Here is a 6,442-nt window from a genome sequence, read left to right on the forward strand (position 1 = left end):
CCACCAACGGTCCGCCTCAGGCTGCTGCGGCGCGGAGCGGCCCGGCCCGGCACCGCCCCGCCCCTCACAGCGCAACAGCCATTCAGCAGCAGCAGCAGCGCCGCCGCCGCCACTGCCTCCTCCCGGCCCCGGCTGGCGTCACCTCCGCCAGCGGGCGGGGCCGCAACTGCGCGTTAGGTCTCTTTCGGAGGAGGAGGAGGAGGAGAGGCCGTGCTGGCTGCAGCTGTGTTGGGTCTTGGTGGTGTTTCTGGAAGCCGCAGGGTGGTGTCAGCCTGGGGGAGCCTCCTGGCCGGGCACCCCCGTTACCCCGGGCCGGACGAAGGACGTGATGCGCCTCACGCAAGTGTCAGCAGGGGCCAGAGCCCTGTGTCCCCTGACGGCAGCGCCCGGTGCCCCGGCTGGCGCTCTGGGGGCCTTACCCTGCCACGGCGTAGCGATGTGAATACAGGTGTCTGCCGTGCCCGCGGCTGGAGAGTTGAAGGAGCCTCCCGCCTGGAGTGAGGCTGTGGGAGCCGCAGGGTCCCGCGGTTTCGGGGCGGGGGGACTGAGAGGCGAAATGCATGTGTTTTGTGCTCCCCTGAGGCAAAGGGCTTCCTTCCCCCGTGACGCATGCTGCAGGAGGCAGTAGCTGTCGGTGCTGCAGACCCTGGAAACGGGGAAGTTTGGCAATGAAGCCCGAGAAGGGGTCTGAAGAAGGGCTGAGGTGGTGTGTGTCTGAGAAGGCGATCAGCATCACAGGCAGCCATAGCATCATACGCAACCACAGAACGTGTTGGGTTGGAAAGGACCTCTAAAAGTCATCTAGTCTGTTAGAAATGCCATTGGTCCTAAGAAAGGACTTGTAGTATGCATACTAGTGAAGCTATTTATTATAGCTAATATTTACATAATATTATACTATTATACCTTGCAAGAGCGGGTGCCTTAGTGAAGTATGCGCCCCTGTGCCCAGAGTTTTCAGCATTTTATACCCTATTCGTTACTGTCCAATATCTCTCCCTTGTTTGCCTGTGAATTATATACTTCCAAGGTTTACAAGCTCAACTGAGGCGCCTTCTTCACAATAGCACATGATGTGATACACATTGCATGTCTGGCAGGTTCCTGCTTCCTCTTTTGGTAGATATGGTGAAAGGCTTTAATTTGAGCTTTACTTAGGGATGACAGAATGTTTTCAGAGAGCAGAATGAATGAACTGATAGACCTTTGACTCCTGCGGTCATATTAAGTGCACTTGTAGTAGTCTTGGTGTGGCATAAACTGAAGTCAAATAGAGAAGAAATGACATAATTTAACTTTACAAAAAGAATACATTGTGACATCTTTCTTATTAGAATATAACATTTAATTTTGCACTTTGAAAGAGACTTCCTGTTTGACAATAGTTTTACAACTACGTTGTAGTAAGCTTACAGATGTATGTTTGCACATGTAGCTACAATAACAATTTCAACAACATTCATTTGTTAGACTGGACAAATGTGATGTTGTTTACCATATTGATACAGGGTTTTGCTAACAGGGTGGTCTAGATGTAAGGCTGAGCTATACACACAGGTTCCAATAGTGCCTAAACAGAGCAGGCGGCCTACGGGGAGTTGTAATACACAACTCAGTCTTGGGCTGCTTTTAAGCTCTTTGTCTGCGGAGACACCTCATGGGGAGCTGTGTAGATGGCTCCGACTTGAGTTGTGTTGTAAACCGACTGAAGCGGGCACTTCACAACACCTGAAAAACTTGTATGGAGCCTTGCTAAGCCTTGGCTTCCTTCCACAAACATGTCCTGAGTCCCAATCAAACCACTACTCAAACTGTTTGACAAGCCCTAAGGGTCCGCATTTGGTTTCGATGGGCCAAGACAATGGGAATATGCAAGAGATAGGGCCGGAGGTGTCAGGCCCAGCCCTGCATCCTGTCACACACATCAGCAAAATGAACCAAATAAAAGCCCTGGCATTCGAGCTAATATTGGGAGCCGTTCCTCCAACCTTAGGAGGAGACCCTTCCCCCTTAGCCGGGCGGCTGGCTGAGGTAATGTATTGGGAACCCTTACCTGAGAGACGGGGTAAGTGACTATGTGATATGTTTTAAGTGTGTCGTTCTGAGTGACTAACGTATGGGTAATATTTTGTGTGCTTGTGAGCTGTGATCTTATGTTTTAGGGAAGCCACAGTGGTTGTAATAAGAGTATTTTGTAGATCTTTGTGATCGTAGGGAAGCTAATTGCCTACGGCGAGTGTAACCGTGGGGTTTGTGACTGTTGTAGATCATTTTATTGTGTGTTGTGTTGGCAGCAGAGTATTTTGTGGATCTTTGTGATTGTAATATTTTGTGTGCTTGTGAGCTGTGGTCCTATGTTTTAGGGAAGCCACAGTGGTTGTAGTAAGAGTATTTTGTGGATCTTTTGTGATTGTAATCAGTGTGGTCATACTTCCAAACTGCAATAGTGAATTCCCCATTGTATCCAACAATAACCTGCAAGTGACGTACTGAATCTGCATTCTGTTTTTTTTTAAATAAATTACTATTAATTCTATTTTAAAAACCTGTGGTTCAGTGTCTTTCCGTCACACTAGAGTTCCATTGTGGTTAGGTCAGAGGTGACTTTGTATAAACCATGTCTCATTTGAACAACTCTGTCCAGTATACTCAGTCTAGAGTAATTATTGTTCTTGAAAGAATTTAAAGTGGACCCAGGACTGATAAGGAGGAAGCATCCCAAGGAAGTGTCTGGGACAGATAAGAAGGAAACATTCGAGGATAATTGTGCCCAGCAGGAACAATCACAACTACACATGTGCCAAGGGAGTAGGTGTAAAGCTCAATGTGATGAAGACTTTGAGCCTTCATCTCTGAGACCCCTGACAACCACCACAATTGGTGGTTGTCCAATCCGCAAGCGCAATTGGGAGGAGTTAATGGAAATGGCCTCCTGGAACTAATTTTAATACAAAGTGGGGGCAGGTTATGCATATGTATAGATGTATCGTGAAATTCCATGAATATGTAACATTTTACTGTATATAGTTAAGGCAAATTGCCGCGTTTGGTGTGCATGTCTGTGGTGGAGCGATCCCCCTTGCACCCAGCGCCGAATAAACATACCTACTTTATAACTCTTTGTGAGTTGTGAAGTCAGTTTCCGCACATCGATCTTGCTTGACAGTACTGCAGGATAGCAGCAAGCCTGAAAGCGTGACAAGCTTTTCAAGCTGCTGAAAATCTCAGGAATCAAAGTTCTCAATGTGCGTAAGTGATGATATTGTTACAATCACCCTAATAAAATAGCTTAACTTCTGGTGATTGTGGTTTTAGTTTAGAATATGATTTTGATTTTAAAGGAGTTATAGCAGCTATGAGAATATACAGCATGTTAAGGCTTTTAGGGACAAGACGGTGTGTGCCTTGGTATCACTATGGAAAACCTCTATGGACTCTGAATTAAAACAGTGGGTACTGGTTATGGACCTTGAGTTAAAACAGTAAGTATATGAAGAAACTGGCTATGGTTACAAAAAGACCAGCCAAAGACGAAGTGAGCTTGCCCAAGGATGAGCTTCCTCACTTGTGGACACAGTGAGGAAGACTATTGACGACCACCAGAGGACCCCCACTCAACATAACTACACATGCGCAGAGGACACTTACATGTGATAATGATTTCCAGGAAGTAACATGAATATGCTAATCATTACCCAATCATCATAGCTAACCAATGGTTGTTATAGAATAAGAATATAGATAAAGTGAAGCAATCAAAAGCCAATCATTGTAAAGGTCAGGCTAAGAAGCAAGTATTTTATGCAATGGCTTTTTGCTAAAAATTGTATAAATATGTTCTGCTTTGTACCTTTGGGTGAACATGTCTTTGGTGGAGCTATCCCCCTTGTTCCCCAGTGCTGGAATAAAAGAAGTGCCTGCTTATCTGCTCTGTGTAAATAAGTTCTTCGTGATTGCAACCTCTAACAACATGAACCAGTCAGACACAAAAAATGAGATCATTATGCATTAATCTTTAATTGAGTGTGCCTTTTGGGGGATTTTGTAGTAGAAACTGGCAGGAAAGTATATCAAAGCTCAGAATCACTGTGATCAAACAACAGCAGGAACAAACTTGCAAACTGTTGATTTGTTTTGGCATTAATCCTGCTTGGGTCCTTTTTGCCTCCAGAGGATTCTGATTGCATTGGCTCAAATAGAGAGAGACAGTTCTTGAAAATGTACTTTGGGAAACCACATTAGTCACTTGGACCTGTTAGGCCTCGCCAAATACCCCAAAACAAGTGCACTATATTCTTGAGTGCTGGCTGACTTTTCTTTAGTTACCATCTTTCTTTATGGATGAATTTATGTATTTAAAGTATCTCCACCCCTAAGACCCAGAAAGTCCAAGACAGCTGTGCACCTTACAACATAACATATCTGCCTGCCTTTTGAGTCGCATCTGAGGACAGTGTTTGAAAACACTGTCTTTTCAGTCTGGAAACAGTGTGTGAAGATGCTTCTAATCCAGTTAACTTTACATCTAGGATAGTACAAATTGAATTTGACACTATTTCTTACAGCATTCAGCTTGAGAAACTGGCTACCACTGGCCTGGACAGGTGGACCCTCTGCTGGGTAAGAAACTGGCTGGATGGCTGGGCCTATTGTGGCAAATGGAGCTAAATCCAGCTTGGAAGCCGGTCACAAGTGGTGTTCCTCAGGGCTCAGTCCTGGGGCCAGTTCTGTTCAATATCTTTATCAATGACCTGGATGAAATGATTGAATGTTCCCTCAGGAAGTTTGCAGATAACACTAAGCTGGGAGAAAGTGTTGATCTGCCTGAGGGTAGGGAGGCTCTTCAGAGGGATCTGGACAGGCTGGATTGATGGGCTGGGATTAGACAGATGAGGTTCAACAAGACGAAGTGCAGAGTCCTGCACTTGGGACACAACAACCTCATGCAGTGTTGCAGGCTTGGGGAAGAGTGGCTGGAAAGCTGCCTGGCAGAGAAGGACCTGGGTGTGCTGGTTGTCTGCAGGCTGAATATGAGGCAGCAGTGTGCCCGGGTAGTCAACAAGGCCAATGGCAACTTGACTTGTATCAGAAGTAGCGTGGCCAGCAGGTCCAGGGAAGTACCCTGTACTCAGCTTTGGTAAGGCCATACCTCAAGTACTGTGTTCAGTTTTGGGCCCCTCACTACAAGAAAGACATTGAAGTCCTGGAGTGTGTCCAGAGAAGGGCAACCAGGCTGGTGAAGGGGAAGGAGAGCATATCTTACAAGGAGCTGCTGAGAGAACTGGTGGTGTTTAGCCTGGAGAAGAGGAGGTTGAGGGGAGACCTTATCACCACCTACCTGAAAGGAGGTTGTAGAGAGATGGGTGTTCGTATCTTCACCCAAGCAACAAGTAATAAGATGAGGGGGGATGGACACAAGCTGCATCATGTCAGGTTCAGATTAGGCAAAGTTCTTCATTGAAAGGGTTATCGGGTGTTGGAACAGGCTGCCCAGGGAAGCGGTTGAGTCACCATCCCTGGATGTATTTAAAAGACGGGTAGATGAGGTGCTCAGGGATATGGTTGAGTAGAGGATGGGTATGGTTGGACTTTATGATCTCAAAGGTCTTTTCCAACCTAGTGATTTTGTGATTCTGTGAGTGTAATTTTTTAACTCCTTGCAGCCTGTGCCCTTCTGTTGTTTTAAGGTTGTCTGTGTTAAATTACATGTACCAGCTTCTCTGCACTTGCACAAAGGAGCACTGATGGACAGTGAAGGGAAGGGTAGAGGCCAAATAATCCCCTGCCCTGAATACTTCCAGGCCCATGTTCACAAGCTGAAGACCTCAGGACATCACAGGAGGCAGAAACTGAAACTACAGACTCCTGGGAACAAATACCATATCCAGGTCCTTCCCAGGGCTGCTCCAGGAGAGTCACAGCTCCCTGTGTCCAGGTGTGAAACCCATCACCATCAGTCATCGTGAGCAGCTTTTCAGATCACCTTTTAGGTGCTGCAGAGGGATGGGAAGTCTGGTGGGATGCAGGGGAAGAACATTTTGGGGTTGCACGTGACTTATGGGAGGAGCGAAGGGCAGGAAAAGAGAGGAATTTGCGTGATATGGAGGATGGACAAGAGTGGAAGATAGAAGGGCAAGGGGATAAAAAGCTTGCATGAAAATAGCTGGCAGATTGTTATGCTTGTCTGTGCTGGATCAGTACACTCTATCCTATCTGCTTATTAAATTAGTTTCTCTTGATTCCCGGGCAAGGACTCTTGTGTCTGTGTCTGAGTGCAGTGAACTTCTGTCCTGTTCAGCTGGAGAGGGGAGTAGGATGAGGCATTGGTACTACCAGTGCTTTTGTAAGATGTCTGTGACCTGTGGTCTGTTGTGTATATATGTAGGTATAGGTGTGTGGTATGCATGCACTCTGTGTGTGCCTACTGGGAATGTATCTTTTG

This window comes from Gallinula chloropus (genome assembly GCF_964237585.1).
Source record: "Gallinula chloropus genome assembly, chromosome: 2".
Taxonomy (NCBI): domain Eukaryota; kingdom Metazoa; phylum Chordata; class Aves; order Gruiformes; family Rallidae; genus Gallinula; species Gallinula chloropus.